We start from the raw sequence: 24,272 nt of genomic DNA on the forward strand, positions 1-24,272 counted from the left end.
GGTGCAGATTTTCCACCAAATTTAGAGACTTTATGAAGTACACCATCAGAGGGTGGTTGTGTCTCCCACATATGGGAATGTGCCTAATTATAAATGTTTAACTTTTTCATCTCACACTTGGAATAGGCTACCCAGGGCTCGGAACACGGGCACCACCTGGCAAGCTTTTAATGGGAACCCAGCAAGCCCTCAGTTGTTTATAAGCATGACTACTAAACCCAACTTCCCAACTGTATTTCTTGTCCTTTATGAAAAAATAATGAAATTTTTCTCTGTATTTATAGTACTTCATGAATTTGGGATGAGTACTAGCAAATAGTTTAACAGCCAGTGAAACAATAGTAAATAAATGCATAAAGACTTGGACTTAAACTTCTGGCGCAATGGTTTTTTGTCCCTTGGCTCTAATTAACAAAGGGCAACTCACATGTCAGGACTTGAAATGCATGGTCTTTTGCAGGACACAATCATTAACTTTTCAGGGGCTAAAAAGAAGCTCCTGTTCAGTGTTTTGCCTGCCTTGGTACTCACTGACTTATAAAGCATTAGGAGCTACACTGGTGATCCCATCTGACCCTCTGCTTAATTCACCTGGCACCAGGAACCCCAAAATTCAGAGGTGGCGGGGAGCACTAGAGTGCTTGGGGTGTGGGGGCCCTAAGGGCACCATCCCCAGGGATTTCAGGTTTGCTCAGCCACATGAGACCTGTGGTGATTTAAAACTGGGAGAAAACTGCCAGGGGAGGGAAAATTCCTCTTGGATGTACAGAAATTCCAAGTGTCACTGGCATTTTCTGCCACGCAGAGCTGCAGAGAGGGATGAGCACTCACTCTTCTCCAAGCCATGATCTGAATTTCCCCATGGAAGCAGAGTAGCAGCCCTGGAATAAACAGTGTATGAGGCTGATCTGAACAGCCCCAGTCCAAACCTCCCATCCAGACCTCCACAATAGGAAGAACATCCCTCACAGGACAACTCTGTATAAACACTTTGAGGACTGAACTTCAGAGCTTCAGATGCAGAGTGCTGGACACTGATTTAGACTCCAAAATAGCCCATCTCAGGTAGGAGCAGACACAGGTGGTGCTTGCAGCGCCCTGTCCTCCCAAGTGCCTTCTTTATCAGCACAGAAACAACCACAGCTTATTTGATTATTATAAGCAAGATTTGTTTGTAATATCAGTGGTGATGCCAAGCTTCCACAGAGCCTTGTTTCATTTATGAAAAAATATTGGTTTGATTTGGGTTTATGATTTTTTTATTTTTCCTCTGAATCATATTTGCAGCATGAGGAACAGAAAAGCTTTCTCAAAGCAGGAAGAGGAGCAGAATTGAAGTGTGAGGCTGTGGAGTAAAGGCAATTTTGATATGATGCTGCTTTGTTGAACACAATTATTTTTTAAGATAACGAGGCCTGAGAAAATGTACTTTAAAAAAATAATATCCAAGTACTTTCATGGCAGAAGCAGTAAGTGCACTAAGATAAAACACACACAAAATATCTCCCAGGTATTTACAAGTTTGTCATAACTCCAGGAGGGAAACTGTTACTGATCCAATGACCTTCCTCCAAAACCACCCAGAGTAATTTGCAATATGACAGTATGATAACTAAAATGAAGATGAGGGCAGGACCCTCACAACTACCTGTTATGCAAGTCTGAACTCTGGTTTTAAAGTGTCTATGGTGACAGCAAAGACACCTGGCAGAGCTTTTCCTAGCTGAAAAAGGCTGGGTGTTGGTAAAGCTCTAATTCTCCTCTTTGCATAGCCATGGCTGGATGCTTTTACTGATAATTTTCAACCACTCATAAATATTTTATCTGAAAGCTGTACAGCAATCTCTTCTCTAGCATGCAAGCAGGCATTTGACAGCTTGCAAAATAGGAGGTGAGTGTGCAAGGTGGGCTAAGTGCCAAGACTTGCAGAAAGCTGGTGAGAAATGCCTTTTATTACCCTGAAAATCCAAGCAGCCTCAGGAGGAGGCTATGGAAACCCTCTGGCCAGGTAAAGTGCATTTTCACAGCGTACAGATTGAAGAAAACTCTTCCATCTCTACGTTGATGTGAGAAAAATCCATAATTAGCAGGGCCTGGATTTGGGTATCTATCATACAGTTTCTATCAAAACTGAGAGTTTTGATAGAAAATGCAGGAAAACTTGACACAAAGGCTCCAGTTCAGGCTCAAAATGCAGTATTAACACACACCCACGCGCTGTGTTGTCTAGTCCTAAATAATTCCTGAAATTTTTAAGTAATAGGAGAAGTGTGGAGGGTTAAAAAATGATGATACTATAGAAAAGCGACTTTTCCCTAAGCACAACCTGCCACCAGTCTGGTACTTCTGCCACAGCCAAGTCCCATTACTTTAAAGGAATAGCCCAGGCAGATCAGGGCAAGCAAAGCCAGGCTAAACAAAGCAAATGGAGCTGGCAGAGCTGCTGACAGAGGCAGGTGAGTCCCAGCACTGTCAGCGCAATGCTGTGCTGCAGTCCTTGCTGCAAGAGCAAGCCAAGCTTGCACTAATTTCCACACTCTCTTTTCCTTCCCTTCTCCTCACATGGCATCATTTGTTTAGCAGTGCCCTGTCCAGAAGGAAGGGGAATAAATAAGGTGTCAGCTTTTCCAGACCCCTCTTTGGAGGAAATCTTCATTTCCAAGCTCAGCCAGAGCCCTCCAGCGTGCTCACCTCTCCCCCTTCCCATCTGACCCAGCCTTTGAAAGCAGAGCTGCCTGGCTCCAGCCATTAGGCTGTAAAGAGCCTGTCACTAACACTATAAATATCCATATTCAAACATTACCATTGAGATCCCAGAGAAGAAACTACCTTGATTGAAGAATGGACTCATTAAGGGAGAGAAGTGACAGCTCTGAGCAGGCTCTGTTTGCAGTTTCTAAATGCATCCGCTCTGATGGGATGTTCCCCACCGGGAGCGAAGAATGCCCTTAATGTCAGATCTGCCTCTGGCTACATCATTAAGCAATAAGACATGACAGGCAGTGCATTTTCAGGGTTTTTTTTTGCATACTCAGGTATGCAGTGTCATAATGGTCATAGCAAAACAATCTTGGCCCCCAAGAGCTGTGCTCACTGCACTGGTACATATTAAACACAGCTCTCAGCTGTGTATCTTCAATGCAATGATGCCAGGACCAGAGAGCACCATTTTTTGCATGCCAAACCAATTTTGGGTGCAATTCATTCCAGCTGCCTGAACCCCAAGCAAATAGGCTTTAGATTAAACACACGTAAGTCGCTATTTCTATTAAAAAGGATTTGTGAGCTGCCATTATTTTAGAATTGTTAAAAACAGGCCAAATCCTGGAGAATTCCCTAAGCAAGTGTGAAAATATTCATAGATGGGTGCAGAGAGCCAGCAGTGATCCCACAGGGCTTTGACACACCACTGAGCACAACTGCAGCAAACCAAGATGTGTATCCCCACGTGTATCCCTCTCTAGGAGGCCTGAAAGAGTGGTACCTACATTGGCAGGGACTCTGCATCCTCTACAGCCACCTTGATGCAAGTTTGCCCTCAGTTAACACCATTTCTGTGTGAGACTGCCACCCACCATCACCAAAGCAAATAAAATGGTTCTAGAGCAGTTCACCTTCTACTGCTGCATGCACAGAGAGTAAAACTATCATTTTTGTCCATGCAAGCCCTACAACCAGGGAATGCCTGCATCTGGCACAGCCATGACTGCCAAAGAGAGCAGGAAAGATCCTGGGGGATGGATTAAGGGTGGTAAGTCCACCTTTAAAAGAACAGGGTGGTCTTGAACCTCTCAGGTTCCAAATGGTGGTGAGGAAATTAATGTCGCAGGGTCCACTTATAACTGATTCCAATGTGTCAGTCCTTTTCCACACATCAGGTCTGGCAGCTCTCCTTGCCTGTGGACTCTGAATTGCTGGACTCACTACTGACTGCAGTTGCTTGAATGTATTCATAACCTGTTACTTACTCAAAATTTCCAGAGCAGAAATTCTCAAAAAATCCCTCAACCCAGACACCTAAAAATGAAGATGTTGAAAAATACCTTCAAGATGCTTTCCAAGCAGCATGTACACTTTCTTTTGGACTGCTATGACTGCAAAATGCAAGCTACATATTTCATATCTTCAGAAACCCAAAAGCAAGTCTGCTCCACATGCAGTTTGGCTGTGTGATTTATATGCCCTGTGTGAGCAATTTAGGAAAGAAAACTACATGAAAAAACATAGTCAATGGGAAAATTATTTCTTAGCTCACAAAGGGCCAATCATATGATCAGACCCCATATACTGAAAGAGTCAGGTGCTCACAGCTACTATAATATTCTGACTACAGCAAATGTTCTCATCAAGCAAGCACCCTTACTTCAAACTGTAAGGGCTTATACCATCCCAGCAAGCTATGAAATATCTAGGGCTTCTCTTACAAGCCTGGGGATTTTTATAAGTTGCTTAAATGAATGCATGTGGATGGGCTTGGAACTGGCCAGTCCAGCACAACCTGCAAGGGGCAGCTTTAAACTCATTTAATACAGGAAAACACCACCTGAACTATCTGAGGGATTACTACTCCATTCCTGAGAGGGGGTTAGCCAGAACACAGAAAGGGTATTTCTCTGCTGGGTCTGAGATTTGTAACCAAAGTGTTTCCTAACAGCAAGAAATCATATAAAACAAGGAAAGAAAAACAAATATTAGCCTGGGTTTTGGGTTTTTTTTTTTGGGGGGGGGCAGGGTGGGAGAGAGAGAAAAGCTTAAACCACCACCACATTCTCTCATTGCTCAAACAGGAATTTTCACTCCCATGTTTTAGTCAAGAAGCTCTGTCTCTACCTGGGAGGGACATTTCCATCACCACACAGATGATGAACTCAAATGACACCCCAGGAAGCCTCCTACCTGATCCCTCCTGATATCCCTATTTTTATCCCTGTTTTTATCAATCACCCAGGTTGCTGTGCAAGCTCCCAACCCAATCCCCCACCGTAGTACAGCCACAGCCTCACATTAAAGCATGAAAATTTAAACTCCTCGTGTTCTGCAATATTTACAAATCTATGAGAGCGATGCCAGCAAATGGCAGTTGTCTGGGGCTGAGGGAAACTGCTGAGCTGGGACATTTTCCACCAGCAAATCTGTTCCCATCTTTTATTTACAGGAATTTAAGGGATTTCATTACTCATAGAACAATTCACATTTCACCATGAGTGAGGCCACACAATTGTACTACACCCAGTAACTCCCCAAATGCCCCCACGTTCTTGTAGAAAATGCAGAGGCTGAAACTTTTTGGGCTAGAGGGCTCCAGAGATGAAACCCAGCAAGAAGCCCTACTGCAGAGGGTCCCAGCCAGGCTGTGCTACACAAACCTCTCCAAGTGGAGGGTGTCCTGCTGTGGAGTCAGGAGCTGCCCAGGAATCTGCTCCTGCACCACCATCCTCTGACAACTCTGACAGTCCCTTCTCTGCTACATATTTCCTACTGTCATGGGAACCACTTTACTAAATTCATATCTGTCCAACTTTTTCAAGCTTATGCAATATTGGATAATATTTTAATTTTAAATTGAGGTGGATTTTTAAAAAGCTGTTTAAGTTCTGTGCCACTCAAACCCTTTTTACAAAGTTGCTGTCATGTTCCTAGAAGCAGAAGGGCCACACTGCAAGAATATTCTGATTTCTTTTATTCACAGGCAGCTTTGTGTTACAGGTTTCTTTGGCAAGAAATACCAGTAATATGCTTCCATCCCTGAAAATGTTCATCTGGTTGGAGGTGTCCCCACTCATTGCAGTGGGGTTGGGCTAAATGAGCTTTAAAAGTCCTTTCAACACAAATGATTTTATCACTTTATGCTGGGACAGATTCTCTGCCGCCAAATGGAAAACTGATTTCCTTGATAGCCATCACAACCCATGCCACCATCACCCTTTCTGAAAATATGTACATTTAGGGACCTGGCAATGGAGAGAACCTGATTCATACCACAGACAAACTACCTTCCTGAAAATGTCCTGCTTGTCTCGATGCCATTGGCTGCCAGATGGGATAATTCTCTTCCTTTGGGAAGAGGATAATGATTAAGAGAGCCACAGAAGCAATGAGATAAGTGTGTATTTACCAACAGTTTATGATTTATAGAGGATGAGAATCCTCTTGCCTGAGGATCTTCCAAAACATGAAGCTGAGAAACCGTCAAAGTTTTCCAATTACAGAAAACAAGAAGATTCATAGCATTTGAAATGGTTTGGTTTGTAGCAAGAATATTTGTAAATAAAGACAAGGCAGACCATGGGAGCTCAGAAACCTCCTTAACTTCAGCTGACTTTAGCATTCTTTGTAGAATTACCAAGGCTGCTCCTCTTCCTCCTTGTCTTCTACATCCTTTGTCTCTTCAGAAACATTTTGAGAGCCCAACACACAGTCTATGCAACACACTTGAATCACTTCTTGATTCACCCATAGATGTCACTGGAAAGAAACAAAATATAGCCTCTTCATTAGCATATGAGTTATTCCTGGAAGGCTCAAAGATTTTTCCCATCAAGCTTGGACCCTTTTGGTTTAAAAGGTTTCAGCAATGTTCTTCTGCCAGCTTTTTTCCAGCCCAGTCTTATTAAATGAAACTGCAAATCTACTTTAATTGCTGTTCCTAACCCTCATCTCCTCCTCCTTAAGGGATTTCAGAATAATCATAAATTTGCTTTATTCTTGCTTAAAGCCTTAGAGCTGTTCTCTACCTTAGTGACATCAGGAATTCAAGTAAGCACAGTCAGCCTTCAGGAAACCCTCTGAGATGGACACAACTCTCTTGGCTCACCTTGGAAGGTGCACAGAACAGAGCAGGCAGGTTACCTCCACACAACAGGAATTGTCTTGGAGTACAACCTACGTGTCCTTGGCACCTTGACCTCACCAAACCCTGCCTCAGGGCTTCAACTTCAACAAATATCACCTCATTTATCAAGGAGATGTCTTGCAAGCCCTGTGGTATGGAGCAGAGCTGGCTGAAACATTCCTGCCCCCTCAGATAAAGATCAGTCCTGCAACAGGGTGCACACATGCCATCGTTCTGTTGAGAGTCCCATAACAGAACCTGGAAAACAATTATCATACAAGAGAAAATAGCTGGCTTGCTCTGGGAATATCCTGCAGCTGTGAATACAGCAGCAGCCCTGACAGCCTGGGGAGGTGTTGCCATCACTGCCTATCTCAGTGCTGTGGAAGAGTTCCAGCCAAAACACACTCTGGTTGTTGTGCTTGATGTGAGAGGACATCCAAGCAAGCACACAGCTGCCTGTGACTGGCACTGCCACCACACTGGAGAGGTGTCAGCCTCCAAATTGGATGGAAATTACAGAAGATGGGACTGTTTTGAAACTTGCAATGTGTCTGGACTGCTCTAGAAGAAAGCCTTCTCCATTCCTGTGTGTGCTGGTGGACTTCCACATGAAGGTCCGATTCCATCTTTGGATTCCCTGTGTTCAGGAAAATTCAGTGTTTTCCTGCAGCTGGAGCTGGGCTGGAGCTTAGTTGGCTCCAACCAAACCTGGCTGTCAGAAACCACAAGAAGAAGAGTTCTGTCCAGGGCCAGTGTGCTTGAAAACACACACACAGAGACAAATTCTGGCACTCACACGAGTCTGAAATTTAAAAGACTGGCAAACCTGGCCTTGGAAACAATCATGGCTAATTAAAAATGAAGACACAGTCCTGAGCCAAGTACTGAGGTGGGGAGACATTTCTGTTGGATGTCTTATCCCTTCCTCCACCCAAAATGACTCTGCATTATTGGTTTAAAAGAAAAAAATATCCCCCATTTTCTCCCAGTTTACCATTAAGTTTTCAATTTGTTTACAAGACAGCAAGTGAAAGACTCTTTCTACAAGGAGCTAAAATGATTACAGATCAGTGTGAGTTCAAAGGATGTGTCATGGAAATACATTGAGGAGAATTACTATTTCTCATCAGTGGGATAATTGCAGGCAATCCATCTGAAGGTTAGAACACAATATTTGGAAGAAGTTATTGCTTCTACATTTCTTTATAGTCTGACATGAAAGATCTGAAACTTCTTCTGCATGTGACTCAAATATGAATAAAGCTCATAACAAAACATAATAGAGGAAAATGAAAAATTCCTGGCTGATCTAGAGGCATCTGTGCTGTGGTTAAATTATATTTCGATTTTCAGCTCATTTGTTTATGCCTCCAGACAGCTACTGACCGTGTTCTAGAGGATCTTAACTTTGTTGAGGACCCCTCGACTTTGCTGACTCTTAATCGTGCATCAGGGAGACTTTAAATAAATCAGCCATTGCTATTGGCCAGTAATGAAAAAACATGAGAGGAAGATGCAGGCAGTATCTGCAAACTGCTGAGGGTACACACACAGACCTGTGTTCCCCATCCATGGTGCAGGTAATTCCTCTGCAAAGTCAAAGCCTGCCCAAGGGTCCCTGGGCTACTTAAACCAGGCTTGCCAGAAACTCTCACAACTTTTTCTGTGTGGGGGTTCCTGTGGTGGCTGAACCAGCAGAAACATGAGCAGATTGCTGTTTTGCCAGACTCATCACAACAAAGGACCACAAACTGAACTTACCTGGGAAGAAGAGGAAGGCAATGTTTTCTTCTCATCTCAAGAGTTTACCTCTTACAGTTCAGGTCCAAAAGTCCCTCTCTAGAATCCACTAAAAATATTACTGGCACTCATCTGAGCTTTTCATCCTTCCTAGTTGTGCAAGAGGTCTCTTCATCTTCAGGCCCAGAGTGGTTTCTTTGCTCAGACCTGGTCTCTGAGCACAGATGTCCCCTAGAGTTCAAGGTGTCTAGGAGTCAAAATGCCAGGCCATGGAGAAAGGCCTGGAATAACTCCATTTCACTGTCTGATGTCAAGCTGAAGCCAGGGTGGCAAACAACAGTCAATCACCTCAGAAGTGCTGACCGAGGTTTTGCAGCTCTCAGAAAATGCACGTCCAACACAACTGTGCTGGAAGAGACTTAAGCAATCTGACATCTTCCCCAGCCTCCACTCCTCAGCATTTATTGCTGGTAATTGGTGCAGATTCTTGCCTTCAGCAATTTCTCACCCAAGCAATACAACTGAAGATACTGACTCCCACTGTGCTGGGGGAGCACAGAACAGCCTTGGGCACTAAACGCTTCCCAAGAACATCCCTGAGCAGATGGCATAAATTTAGTGAACTGTGGATGGGAAAGGGAATCCCCAGGAGATGCAGTGACAGCACAGACACTGCAGAGAAGATCTTTTCTTCTGTGTCCTCACAATCCACTTCCATACAGCTCTCAACTTTTCCCCACATAGTGTTTGGGACTTGAGCATCTCTAAGGAATCACACTTATGTGAGGCAGGGATGAGGAAGAGAGGAATAAACAGCATTTCCTGCTCCTGAAGAGAGATCACTGAGACATCAAAGGCCTCTCTCTACCACATGGGGTAAGAAATGCTGCTTAGTGTCAGCTTGCAGGTGCACCAGCAGGATTATATCAACAGCAGCAGTGAAATGCCCTGACTTCTGCTGCCTCCAGGCCTCAGTTGTTCCCTTGCTTAGCCCCAAGCTCTGCACCAGATACACAGCTGTCTCCTAACTCCTCTGGGCTCTGCACACTAGGCTGCTCCAAGGGCTGAGACACCCCCAGCAATCATCATAAAGTAGCTCTCAAGTACAAGATCACAGAGCAGTATCATAGCCATGGAAGAAAACAGCTTTCTGTGCCCAGCTGGACTACATCAAACAATAGCTACATCTAAAAGATGTTTTCTGCCCCTTTTCTGAAAGCCACCTTCTCATACCTCCATGCTCATGTGCACAAAAGGCCCCAGGACATGAGACATACCAATCTCATGCTGGACAGCAGAGCTGGGCTGGCTCCAGTGCTCCAAGGTCTGCAGAGCTCTGCCCACCCTGGAGATGTGCACAGCCCCAGCACACCTTGGGTTCTCACATAACACACCTGGGCAGGTGTGACAAAGCAGGAGGCAACCCAAGAGAAAACAATACAGCCCTCAGGATTAAGAAGAGGAATCCTTTCATTTAGAAATGTTCCTGGTTGGGTTACCAGACCATCTTGGTGAGTCATGCCTTTAGGGAGCCTCTTGCCTTAACCAAATGCTCCAGTAACCCCATTCAGAGTGAAACCTGGATAAACGACCACGAGAGTGCTGCCATTAAAAGTGGCACCCTGAGTCACTCAATTAGCAACCTCTGGGAGGTGTTTGGTAGCCAGAGAAGGGCTGTCCTGTCTCATGAGTGACTCACAACATGAAAGAGCATCACACAGCAGTGATCAATCACAAAGGTGAATAAGCAGCAGTGGTTTTGTCCAGAGGCTGAGTAAAAAACTCAGCTACACATCAATATGATCCATGGCCCTGCTCCTTTCCACTTAGTTAAATGAGCACTACTGAGTGTGAGCCCATTGTATCACACAGAGTCTTGTCTAAAGGGTGGAGATCAAAGTGCAGCAGAGGGAGAGGTTTTCACACACTCCTCACAACTTTATTATTGCCAAACCCCTATTGCAACTGTTGTCTGACTCCAGATATGCTTCAGAAGACCACAGGAAAGGAACTGTGCAAATTCTACCTGAACAGAGACTTGGATCTACTGGGAAAATGTAACAAAATACAATTTTAATTCAATATAGCATTTTTACCATCTTTTCTGGAAATAAAGTCTGTCCTTTCTCCTACCCCTCTATGTTCAATCCTGTTATAGAATGATAAGACTGTTTGAGTTAGAATGGACATTAAACACCATTTATTTCCAAGCCCCCTGCCATGGGCAAAGTGTCCTTCCACCAGACCAGGTTGCCCAAGCCACATTTAGACAGGACTTGAGCATTTCCATGGATGGGGCATCCACAGCTCCTCTGGTCAACCTGTGCCTCACCACCCTCACAGTCAAGAATTTCTACTTAAGATCTCCTATTAATCTACCCACTCATGCCACAATGCCTCTCACCACATGCCTGTGTCAAAAGTCCCTCTCCAGGCTCTCCCCACTGCCTCTTACTGTAACTAAAGAGCTGAGCAGCAACAGGAGCTTCAGAACAGCATAAGCAGGGTAAGCAGGGAAAGTAGTAGAGTTCTCTCTCCTAACAAGATAAAGCTGTCAAACACCCTCCCACACTGCAGCTCTCTCAGTGGTCCTGAAAGCTGAGGACAGCTGGTGGCTACTTGGCAAGAGCTGGGTTTGCACAGCATCAGACAGGAGCTCACCAGGCAGATGGAGACTTTGTGCTATCAAGGCACCCTCCAGCCAAGCCATAAAATCCTCCTTTTTCTCTCATTATGAGGAGCAGGATGGCTTTAAGAAGCACACAGCCTAATGGGAAGGAGAGGGATGTCTGGGCAGGTGGGCACTGCCTTGAGCAGATCCTTCTATGGTACCACATGTGTTTGGTAACTCCATGCAATGTAGGAAGACAGATATGGACTCAGTGTAATGTCAGATCTTTTTGCTTTCTAGGTAAAGGAAAACTCAGCATTTCATACCACAGGCAATCAAATTCAGGAAAAAAAAAAAAGAGAGAAGGGAAAAAAAAAGGGCAGAACCCAGAGCCAAGTTCTTTAGCACTGAAAGTTTGATTCCACAACCTTAGTACCTTTACTTCCTGTTAAGACATGCAAATACAGATAAAAATACTCCAATGATGCTGATAAAACCTTTACAATGCTGTATCTGGGGTGATCACATTATTCATAGGTTAGAAAGCTTTACATGAATAGTGCAGCTCATTTGGTTGATTTTTTATTCAACTTTTATACAGCGGTAGATAATGGCACAGCATGTCATAAACCCTTTAAAATTCTATTTTAATGTCTTCCCCAAATATTTCTAACTTAGCATTACAACAGTTGCTTTCAACTCTGGAGACAAATTCTTTGGAATGCATGAAGGCAAATGGGCAGAACTCAGAAACAGCCTCAAGATAAACTAAGAAGCAAGAAAAATCCTTTTTCACACTTAAAGATTTTGTATTCACTCAGAATTTCCAAGGATAATGATGTTTTCTCCCCTTCAACAGCACACAAGAGCCAGATCCATCTGCAGAGATGCTATAATCCAAACCAGCTGATGTTGCAATCTGGTGTTAAGGGGAAGATACCTCGAGGTCTCTTTTCCACTCCCCCATCTTATAAATCCATTGAGATGTGAAGGCACAAGATAAGGGCTTATTAGGCTTTTTTAATCAACACTTGAGGCAAATGAGAGTCTGTAAATCCCATTGTTTTGTTATTAATGCAGGAGTATTTTCACATCGAGCGCTATGTTAGACTGGAATTTAGCCTGAACTCTTCCATTCCACATCAGTGCCTTCAGTCTATTCATTAGACAGGAAAACCCCTAACTACTCGCCTTTATCCAGACAAGCTCTCTGACTTTGAGAGATTTCTGAGCTAACTTTAAAGAGTTGCACAAAAGGCAGCTCCAAGGAAGGCTTCCTGTCCATCTCTGCCCACTTTGTGCTCCAGACAACACCTCACTCAAAAATGCAGGCAAAAGACTGAATTCCAAAAGAGCTGCCATGACCTAGATTCACATCAACCTTCAAGAGACCCCAATGAGTGCATTATTTCTACATTTTTACTTGTTTCAGAGAAATCCAGCCCTTTGTTTCTAACCCCAGCACAGAGGCCATGGCAGTTTTGGGTTACTACAACATAATCTCCCTATTAAGTGGTGGTCTGAGTTCAAAACACATTGGTTTTAGGGCAGTCTTTCCTTTGGCTGAGTGCAGAAGGAATCATGTCTATAACGCTACAAACTCTTCTGTGCCTGTTCTGCTCAAACCCAGATTACCCTTGGCCTTTGGATAAATCAAGCTCTCTTCCAACTTTTCTCAGTGTAATGGAATCAAGCCCCAGAGATTTTCATGCCTGAAGACCACTTGTGTTAGACCAGGATCTCCAGAGTCAAAGCATTCAAAATGTGTTTTGTCAGCTCTTCTGCATAACAAAACACAGGAGAACTTTTCATATTGCAGGATAATAAAGCAGATGAACAACAAGCATATTTAAGCAGATTACCCTCAGATAGGAAGAGTTGATCTGAATTCAGGTTTTGTTGGCAAAAGAAACACTGTACAGCTATGAAGCACACCCTTCCAATTCTTTCAACCAGAAACAAGATCATTTGGATCCCTTATACCATTAGTCAGGGTATTAACAATCCCAAAAGAAGTCAAAGGGAATATAATACTTGTGGAACAGCAGTCAGGCCCATAATGTACCAATTACTCATTCAGCATGAGATGAAAGTATTTGAGTCTTTAATGATTTGGTTATGTTAATTCCACCTTCAAAAGATCCTTAAGTTACAGGGAGGAACAGAGGGTACTCACATAATGCTGCAGCTTGAATCTTTTAATCTCTTCCTTAGCACAGGCCACATATTTACCAAAACCAGTGCCACATCCAAAAAAAAAATAATAATTTTGAGAAAAACCTTTCCAGAAAATATTGGTGACCTTACCATAAATGTATACATTTTATAGGAAAAGCTTTGATTAAACAATTTTTTGTTCAACCAGTCCCAAGTATCCCAAATTTACACATCCACTTAAACAACAGTTTTGGTCCTCATATCCTTATATCTTTTATAATAACCTTTCATAATTGCTTCTCCATTTTTTTTTAAGATTTAAATAGGGAAAATAAGTGTCAAAGTCTGAAGACTATTTTGATTTTATTTTTTGCAGTGCTTTAGGAGGATGAAGTACAGAGAGGACCATGAGTTTGTGCATCTCCAAAAAAACCCTGCCTGTTTAAAAGCCTCCATTACCTTGGCCACAAACCTTTTGAAGTTTCCACCATATTTTGATTTGTTGCCCATGTTCATTAGTTAGGAGGAGATCCTTGAGTCAGCTGAGAAAGAAAGAGAGAAAATGTGAGTTCCAGCTTTCTGCAAATCTGATTGTTGAACATTTTCAGCCGATTGCATTATCCCCTGGCCTAAGCTGACTAATTGCTTTGGCTCAATTGAACGATAATTGGATTGTTCCCTATAGTTGTGGTTCAATGCCACAGCATTGTGCTGTCAATAATACAGTAAAAGCCTATTAAATCCATGGCCTTGCTGTGGAGAATGGTACCTTTAAAACAGACATTTGCTCCTATTGTGCATATCAATGTTAATTTTCTTCTTACTTAAATCATAGGAAAAGGGCATTAAAAATGCTATGGCAAGCTGCAGCAGGGTGAAAGAACAGAAACTGTGCCTGAGTCCTTCCAGGAAACATTTTAGAAGACCCTTTGCTGAAGTATGAAAAGGTCTCAGAATTCCAAACTTTCATAACAGTGTTTTAGAACCTTTACCTGAGAAAACTTGTATTTAAGGAATTGCATCCCAGCCTTTTTCCTGTTTCTTGTGACAGCAGTCAAAAATTGAAAGCAGAAAGGTTCCCACAGCTTTAACTCCAGCTCTCTCTTAGATGTTTACCAGGAGAACACAGGTTTCCCTGAGTGCAGAATGCAGCACACCCAGAGGTGAACTGTGCTCCAGGTGAACATTGCTAATGGAGACTTTCCCACTGCAAAGGTGGAGAAACTGACATTTTTCATATGACAGATTCCATTGCAGAGCCCAGGTCCTCACCAAGCTGTGGTGAGCAGGAGAGCTCTTACGTGGGTGAGGGTAAAGCAGCCCTTGAGAAGATGAGCTGTTGTTCAAGTTGAAGAGCTTGGGTGGCAATTCACAGCCCAGATTCCACAGAATTCCCAGATTCCACAGAAAACCCACCGTGGCACCCTCCTCCTACAGGCTGCTTCTCCTTGTCAAGGAGATAAGGAAACTCAAAACTGGGGCTGAAGCACACATTCAGCTCACAGAACCTGGTCCTGACAAGGCAGCATTGATTCTGGAAAAAAGGGTTCCCAAATACAGATAATTTGAATCAGGAATTGTTATAGATCTCTGTGAGACAGCAGGCAGCCTGAGACAGCCTTTGTCATAAAGTTTAATAGAAGTTCACCTCAAAAAAGTCTCTAATGTATTACAATTTTCAGGAATCATCTCAAGGCAAAACATGCCTGGGTTCATTTCATGGTTGAGAAGTGTTTGCTTCTGCAATAAATGAGAACTTCAAACCCTCCTGCACCACCTCAGATGAAAACTACCTCCCCTCTGAATTTCTCCTGTCTCCTGCTAACATGCTGCGACACAACTGTGCTAAAACCTACACCTCTTCCAAGAGCAGCCACTGAAGGTCTCTGAAACCCCTGCATGAGGTGGTTAATTAGATGATTATTCACACACAGAGCTTAATCCCAAACCCAGGGAGACCTGTGGGAGTTTACTGGCTAACGACCTGCAAGTTGCTACCTAGAGACTCCCCAAAGATTAATTATGTGCCAGATCTACTCAGATTATGAGCCTGATTTACAACAGTTTGGTACTAAGCTTGCCCAACTCTTTCTGGTTTTCAGTTTAACACTAAATGTTTGTGCTGAGGGGTTCACATTGCTGCTTCAAGCAGCACTTTCAGAGAACGTTCAAAGCCAACCAGATTAGTGGCTTCCAAGGATTAAAAAAAAAAAAAAAATTGAAACAAGAAAATAACTTGAAGCTGTTGGCTTGGTCTCTGGTGCCAGAGATTTTTATTTTGAAATATTTATTTGAAAACCTCAGGTTGCAGGATGTCAGCAAGTAGAAAGGGGGCTAAGAGACACTAACAGCTGTTCTTTCTTTCACCTCATCAACATCCACATTTGTGATTTTTTGGTATTTCAACTCCTAAAATCCCAAAAGGCCCTGTTCTCAGCTCCCATGGAAGGTGATACTTTTCCTGCCACTCCCAGTGGACATCACTGTGGGCAGTTCCTGCTGTGGATGGGAGTGATGGACCTCTCAATCAATGACCTGCATCAATATTTTCCTTCTGCCTGCACGGTGTGGCAGGAAAGGAGGTAAAGTCACCTCTGAAGGCCAAGATAACTCACCAGGTTGATGGCATCACACAGACATGGAAAGGACTCAGAGAGATGGCCTGGAGCAGTAAACCCTCTCTACATGAGTTGTATTCTCATGTATAAACCACTTGAAGAGCTTTCATTAGAATATTTCTGAGGGAGTTTAACTTCCTGACTAGCCTTAATTGGGTGGGTACACCAGGAGCAAGATCAAGGCATTTATTCATTTGTAACAGAATGGGTTCATAGCCCAGTGGTTTCTGTTTCAGCCTGTGCTTGGCTCCAGTCCACCAGCTGGACCATAAAATACTTGCAGAGGGAGGATCCTGTTTCAGCAACCCCTTAGGCTGGAATTTGTAAGTGAAATTTGCCCTAAGAAAGGTAAAAGAGCATCTTTAGGACAGAGCCTGCAACACAGCTGGCATGGAGTGCAGCCTGTGAGGCAGCCCTTCATCCCTTAGGAGTCTGTAGTAAGGAGAAGTCTGGAAAGCCAGAAATAAATGTCAGGGATTTCCCTAATAATAGGGTTACTCATCAAAACAGCACAAAGGGACTGAGCTGGCTTCTTCTCCAGGCAGGATAAAAGTGAGAAGGAGGGAGTGAGCATACATAGGTACTAAACTGGGGCTTCACCAAAGCTGCTTTTTCCTGTTTCTGGGGGACTTGGATTTCATCAGCCTTCCACTTGCACTCTAACCACAGAATCCATGTCAGCAGAGCTAAGGGAGGCAAGGGGAGAGAACCCAGGAGACAGATCTGTCCTCACCCCCAAATAAGTCATTGTCCATCTCTGGTGCAAGGCAGAGGTAAAGGCCTTCCTATAGAAGACCATGTAGTGAACAGGATTCCTTTTGCTGTGCAAGACTGTCCTACTGGGCCTACATCCCCCCACCAGCCCCAGAAAGCACAAGACAAAATTCTGATATTATCAAATAGAAGATGCTAGAGCTGTACAGTTCACATCAGATACAGCAGGCAAATACAAGGATCTGAGTTTCCTTTGCTCTTCTGCCTGCATTGTCCACAAACCCCTTTGGTAAGAAAGCATATCCCAGAAATATGCTGCAGCATTATTCACTCAAGTGCTTTACATTTTCTCATTTTTCATCCCCTGTTTTCAGCCATTTTTCAGCCTCTGTTGAGGGCAGGTCACAGAACTGGGCAGAGTGTCCTCACCCAAGATCCAGGCATCCAGTCCTGCACAGGCTTCAAGTCCAGAAATCAGAAACTGAACCAGGGAAGACTGTCTTTCCTAGATTGTCTTTCTGATCATCTTCCCAACATCAAAGCTCACATCTGTCTCGTGAGGTGAGGATGGTTTCTAACTTTAGTTGACCCAAATTACTTCCAGCCTTCCTCTGCAGCTCACAGCAACACTGAGTCTTTGTATTGTGCCTTTGATCACTGATCTGGGAAATAAACTGGTCTGGTGTCTCTGCAAAGAAAGCTTTACAGGCAAAGGCATGGAGGTGAAGCCCATGGTTGAGTCAGCTGTCATTAACAAAATGATTCTGCTTTGGAGAGGCAGCAGGGGGAACCTGAGCACAAAACACAATTTACCTGGAAGGTGTTGAGGTTTTGGGCACTCCTGTCGTACCTAAGGGCAGTTCCTCACTTTAGAAAAAAAGTGAGAAATAGTAGAAAAATATTAGATATATAAATTAATATTATAGATTAGAAAATATAAATTAATAGATAAATAGGAAAACCATGCTCTGGTTTTCCACAAGGTGGTCCTGCAGGTAGCAGAGACAAGCTTTCCTGAAGTTTTAATTACTAAAATATGATGCAAAGACTTCCTCAGTCCTGGAATAACTTCTAACTTCCTCAGGGATGGGAAGCTGGGACACTTTTCCTTTGAATTCTGAAATCTTTCCCATCCCTCCTTGTCACAGTCCCCTCAACAAACACACACACTGTAAATGCTGAACTAACATACAGTTACCTATGAAAAAGATGCTTAGAAGTAAAGAATTTATGGCAGGATAGTTATTATTCATATTTTTCTCTCAAATTAATTTCTGGTGTACTTTGCAGTTGTATTCCTGCTGAGCAGGGTGATTGAGGTGTTTGTCCTTTTTTTGATGATTTTTTGATGATTTTTGGTCATCCTCACACTAACAACTCTGCTGACTTAACCACAATAGCAAGAAAGTAGCTGAAATTCCCAGGGATACTTGTGACTTTCACTTCTGTTATTTCAAAGAAAAATTAAACTCAAGCTAAAAAATGCAGCATCTCAGAAAAGGGCAAGGCCATTTTTAAACACCACGGATTAGCAGAACACAGCACAATTCAAGCTTTTGCCTATTCATAGACATGACCCTTCTAAAAAGTGAGAAAAGGAAGAAGAGAATTTTTTTTGTTGTTTTAAAAGAAGATTTAAATTCTTAAACAGCAGGATAATATGTACCTGCTATTAAGCTCCATCTGGCACTAACCATGCAGTCTAGAGACAAGCCAAGACAACTTTTTTTTTTTTGGGGGGTGGTGAGGGGTGGGGAGTGGGGGGAAAGACTGAGTTTAGCAAAAGCTGTAAAACAAAAATTTGTTTGAAGTGTTTCTGCACAGTTTTTTGTTCATGCACTTGCTATTCTTAAAACTATTTTAAGATAGGGAGTAGATGTGTTAAATTGGTCACTGTCTGTGTCCAGCACAGAGATAAGAGGCTGTTTATAACTCCAACTGCAGAACTTTGGCTTTTGAGCTCAGCTGGTCACTTCTTACATGGCAGGTCCCCAGTGCTTGCCCAGAAGGCAAAAGTTACAGTCAGAGAAAATAAATAAATCTGACTTCTCCCATGTTCAGCCTTGCTCCAGCTCACCAATATTTCTATATATGGCAGCCCTGGAGCTCTGGTGCACAGACACCACTGAGGAGGACATGATGAGCGGGAAAAGCAGTCCAAAAATGTTAAAGCATTAGGCAAGGAGGAAAACTGGATGGTGTTCCAAGAAGATGATGAAAGTAGGTGACATTTCTATCAAAGAGCACTCGGGTTCTGCAGCTGCTCCCAGAAGTGACACCAAGGCCACTGATTCAAACAGAAGCTGCAGGAGGGGCTCTGAAGGAGAGAGACACCCACAAGACAAGTGAAACAGCATCAGCATTGGTCCAGCACTGCCTAGGATGGGGCAAAACTGAAGATGAGGGCGATGTAACACATAGAACCGCTGAATATCGGGGTAGGCACAGCCTTGATATCCACCAGGAAAAATATTCTGGCCAAAGCACATGATGGAGGAGCTGGCAGAGTGTCAATGTGTTAAATGGCCCAGCACAGAGATAAAAGGCTGACTACAACCCCAACTGCAGAGCTCTAGAGCTCAGAGCCACATTTCAGAGTGTCTGCTGTCCTGCCTAGGAGCTTTTACATCCTGATGAGATTACCCCTGCCTCTGAGACAAAGACTGACTGAGAGCTGTAGAGAGGGGATTACAAAACAAGGTTTTATCATCTCTACTTTCTCTCCCCTTGTGTCTCCCAGAGGAATTATTTAAAGCAGGAGCCCTAAGTCCTGGTCTGGCCATGAAGAATCCATGACTCTCATGGCTTTACAAACTTCCAAGACTCCATTGTGGTTGGTACCATTTTGTCACAGGCTGTAGTGGACCACCAGCCCTCCTGTGGGCTGCACTGCACCTTGTTTGCCCCACAAGAGCCCCTGTTCATTAATCAGCTCTCTGATTGCCCAGGAATTAGCTAAACCACTGCCTGTGGTTTAGCTAGCCCTAACCTCTTTTAGGAGCCCCTACCTCCTGTGTGGGCCAGCTGTACCCACAAAAATAAATTAATCCAGGAGGTTGTGTTGCACCAAAATTCTGAAAGCAATGCATTGGCTGGTCCAGAAATACCTCATTTAACAAATAAATCCTGTGGGAGTTATCAGGGAGCATGGGCAGAGCTACTTCAGACACTGAAACTGAGAAGTTGCAGCTGATGGCTGAAATAAGCTTGGGATGTTCAGAAAAGCAGGAGACCAAAGGATGTGGTGACTGTGCAGGAACAAGGAATTAGAGCCATAAATCCTCTCGTCACATGTAGCCCTCCCTGACATAAAAATATTACAAAAAATGCCCAAAAGTAAGGCCTGTGGGTGGTGAATGCTGTTCTGGGTCTTCACATTTCTGCTGCTCCTCTGCCCTTTTGTTCCTGCTTCTGGGCACAGCAAAAGAAGCGTGGAAACAAATCAAGAATCAATCATACACAGGAGGAGAAGAATCTCAGACAGCAGCTAACAGGAAGCAGAACATATGCTTACTGTCATCCTCCTCCCCACATTTGAAAAGCCACCTCACTTCCAAGGGGGAGAAAAATCCTTTTGCTGAGTCCCTTGGAAGTGAGGAGAGCACCTCATCAGCTGGCTGCTGGCTCAGCTCTCAGCAGTGGCTCATTTTCCTTCCCTGCCGCTCTCCCCAGGGCTCTGATGGAGCCTGTGATTAATTCAGCTCTTTACTCGAGTTAAATGCTGTTCCACAGTCATTTTGTGCGAGTCGTTTCTCTTCCGTGGCAGAAAGCATCACATTTTCATGCACGCCTGTGGGTTGTTGTTTCAGATTGATGGCTCGTTGTGCTGTCAATCGCTGAAACATCCCTTGCACAATCCCCATCCTGCTGCTGGGATGGCTCAGTCCCTGCTCTACAGGAGAGCCAAGAGCCATGGGAGGGGTGGGACTGGTCCAGGCTGGTGCAGGGATATGGGACAACACAGCACCCTAAACCCAGACCCCCCAAACCAGAGCACAGCTTGCAAACACAAACCCACCTGCACATCACTGCCTGGGGAGGGAGAGCGGGGGAAAGGAGGAATGAAGAGCAGAAGTAACAATTTTCACTTCTGACACTTTCATTTAGGCACAGGCTGCCATATAATCTCTTTATTCCACAATCAAACATTATCAACAACCCCTCAATTTACCCCACAGGGGTGACCTCTCCTGCCCAAGCGCAGTGTGCACATCCAGGTCATTTGCACAAGCAGCTTACTGGGACACCAGGAGCTTGTTCATCTCTGGAACTGGACTCAACTGGAATTCATTACAGCCTGCAGGACCAGGAGGATTAAAACTGGACCATGCACAGACTTTAAGCAAATGACAAATTGCAGTTCTGGAGCTCCTGGGTATAACACAGCACTAGACACACAAAGCAAGTAGCACTTTTATGTACTTAATTCCTTCACCAAAAGTATAATAAAGACCATGTGTATTTCCTTGATTCTCTGGTTTGTTTCATTTTTTTCCCAGAAGGCTCCCTTGGCCCCAAGATGAAATTATCTGTGGAATTAATTATCCTGGATCTGACAGCAGCACTGAGAAACAGAAGTGTAAAGCCCTAAAGTGCTTCAAAAATAGGCAAATATTAAATCAATTTAAAAAATAATATCAAACTTACTAAGATGAGGGTTACCCTGTTCAGTGTCACACTCCAGCCACCTCGGAGAAGAACTTACTCGCACGAATGGAGCCAACCTTTCCCAAATATAGTCCATCCATGTTTTCTCCTGTCTGCTCCAAAGAGAATGAAAGCTTCAGTTTTTAGATGAGTAGTTTTTCCTTCATATTCTGGATGCTGTTGTCTCCTGGACAGTCCCATTTAGCAGCTCCACAGCACCACCACAGTCATTTCTCAGAGCAGAAAGTACAAGGAATATTTGGCATCATCAGGACTACACAAAGTTTCACACCTGGAAATTTATTTCAGCTTTTTATTTCAACAGGGTCATCAGAGCATCTTTGTGTTGTTGCAGGAAGATTTCGTGGCATTTCTTTTAATACAAGCTCAAACTGAACAGATGTTTAAAAGATTTTTCAGAGAGAGTAAGAATACAGGATTAAAGAAAAAAAAAAAAAACTGGAGCTGACAAGTTAATGAGAGTATATGAAACAGAAAGGGAAACAATATTTAATGAGTTGTTATGGGACATTGAAAAAACATGTTTTGCAAAGCATTCATGGCCACATGGAGCATGATGTGTCACAGGGAGCACATTCACTTGTTATGGATGTTGGGCTTCAGCTGCTCACCAGAAGAATGGAAGGTGCTCTCATTACAAGGAACATTGCTGGGAAATGAAAGCCTGCTAATTATTACAACTCACCAAGAAAGACAACTTAAAGTGGTATTTATACATTTATTTCTGAACTATTCACTTTCATCTCATAGTTCCTATTATTTCCATACTATCCAGAAGGAAATCTCTATTTTATTGATTCTTTCAGACAGAGGAAGCATGCCTGACTTTCTATTAACAAATACACAACCACACACACTTCCTTTCTGCTCAGAAAAGCAATCACAGTGGCCAGGACCACAGCTCTGCCTTTGGCAACATATTTAGTCTTCATATTTCTGGGATTTGTTATTCAGTCATTGACCTCTCTTTAATTTGGACTTTGAAAAATAAGTTGGCAGCCACAGATTGTTTGGTGGCTTTTCTCTCCCACACAAGTTTGCAGAGTTTATCCCAGTGGAAGGCAGGGGAGTTACTAGGAAAAAAGGAAAAGGTTTTGCCTGTTATGTTTTTGCTATAGTTATTAAAAATCTTGGAGCTTTATTGTTACTATATTTGATAGAAGATAAACAGGAACATAAACCAACAGCCATCTGGAATGAAAAGAACCCTACTGGTTCTTAGAAGGAACATTACATCCTCCCTTGCATCCTTAGATACTGTCTAGGGCATAACTAGACACACACCACATCTGTCTTGTGTGCCACCACAATTTGTATTGGACAGAGCTTTTTCTGCCCCCCTGTTTCTCCTTCATCCCCAGGAATGAATCAGCCAGCAGCAAACCCATCTGCACAAACTCATCCATGTGACAAGTCATCACTAAAATGGCTTCTGGCCTTCCCCTTGTTCCTGCATTCCCACCTCACATCCCAGACCCCATCCCACCACTTGTGCTGTTAGTCTGCACTGTATCAGTGGAAGTTTGCTTCACAAAAATGACCCAGCATGCCTCAACAGCTCCTTGCAGTAATCTGAGTTTTACACACACCAGGTTTTCCATGCAGGCATGTCCTGGACAGCATTAGTGCAATAAAGGGCATTCTAGGGGGAGCAGAAACAGCTCCTGCAACAGGAATCAGGATGAATTTTAAATATCAGTGTGAAGGCAGATTGTCTCCTCATCAGTCATAGCACTGTAATTATTAATCTAATGTTGATTTAACAGGAATTTCTCCTGGTCTTGATCTGCAGTAGCAGCTCCCAGTATTGACTACAGGAGGACTCAAGAGTTTCTGAAGTTCATATTACAGGGGCAGGCAGAGTATGATGTCCCAGGCTTGGGATTTCCTGATTAACACTGATCTGTAACACTTGGGTGGTCTCAGAGAACTCTGCACTCACTGTGAGGACAAGGATTTTGGGGCTTGCATGATCCCCTGAGCTCCAGCACCATCACTACCCTGCAGGTAGGATTACAGAAAACAGCTTGAGCAACTCTCAAGGGGACAACATCAACTATTTAATCTGCCTCTTTTCTTTCCCACGTTGCCCATCCTTTTATATTTTTCCCTTTTTACTTTCAATATACAGGTGGGTTTTTTTTAACACCTTTGTGGCAGAGGGAAAAACAGATCCCTTATCTGTGAAGAATTTCATGTCAGAAATTCTGCTCTAGGAAATCATTGTGTAAGGCAATGAGGAGCTGTTATGAACCCCAGTACTGGGCCAATTTAACCTCAATATCTGCTGCCCTGTAGCCATCACACTGGTACTTGCAGCAGCCAGGAGCATGAGGCTTTCCTGGGTTCAAAGCTGCACTCTGTCTCCCTGTCCCCTTCCAGCAGGTGTCTGTCCTTTCACCTCCTCTCTCCAGAAAGACCTGGAATTAGTGAGAACAGGAAATACTCTGGGTTTGACAAAAGGATTTGCACCCCAAGACAACAACCTGTCTCCCGGCACTGTAAGGTCATATATCCAGAAACAATTTTGCATTGTGAGGTCCAGACCACTGAAACAAACATAAAAAAGGCAAGAGTCAAGGAACCAGATTAAAAAAAGACTACACTCTGTACAGGCTAAGAAATCCTTAATGCTTCATGTTATACTTTAGAAAATCACTTTAGCCCAAGGCTCACTTAGTGATTACAGCCCCTTTTCAGGCCCAGATACCCAAGTGAAGCTCTGATGGAAGGTTTAGAAAAGGCCTTTTAGCCACAGACAGGGAGATCAATCTGTTTAGTCTCAAAAGGGAGAGAGTGGGAGGCAACTTGATTACACTGTCTTCACATGGAGAAGATAACGGGCACTTAAAAAGGATTCTTAATCTAGGAGAGCAGCTTGACAAAATGCTCCTGGCTAGAAGCTGAATCCAGACCAGTCCCAATTAGA

General features: G+C 43.5%; 2 long non-coding RNA genes across 3 annotated transcripts; one reads left to right on the forward strand and one right to left on the reverse strand.

The window, feature by feature from the left end:
* Positions 1-9,361: 9,361 nt before the first annotated feature.
* LOC111929721 (uncharacterized) lies at positions 9,362-10,657 on the forward strand. The gene is made up of 2 exons (XR_015287970.1): positions 9,362-9,451; positions 10,558-10,657. It is a non-coding gene; the product is annotated as an uncharacterized LOC111929721 (long non-coding RNA).
* A 926-nt stretch (positions 10,658-11,583) lies between these two features.
* LOC111929722 (uncharacterized) lies at positions 11,584-15,239 on the reverse strand. 2 transcript variants are annotated; one of them, XR_015287969.1, is made up of 3 exons: positions 14,992-15,239; positions 14,645-14,877; positions 11,584-13,885 (listed from the first exon to the last, which is right to left on the reverse strand). It is a non-coding gene; the product is annotated as an uncharacterized LOC111929722 (long non-coding RNA). The 2 variants fall into 2 exon arrangements; XR_015287968.1 differs by having other exon boundaries at positions 14,616-14,877; positions 14,992-15,202.
* Between the last annotated feature and the right edge of the window lie 9,033 nt (positions 15,240-24,272).

The sequence above is a fragment of the Cyanistes caeruleus genome, chromosome 6 (genome assembly GCF_971803275.1).
Source record: "Cyanistes caeruleus chromosome 6, bCyaCae1.hap1.1, whole genome shotgun sequence".
Lineage (NCBI taxonomy): Eukaryota > Metazoa > Chordata > Aves > Passeriformes > Paridae > Cyanistes > Cyanistes caeruleus.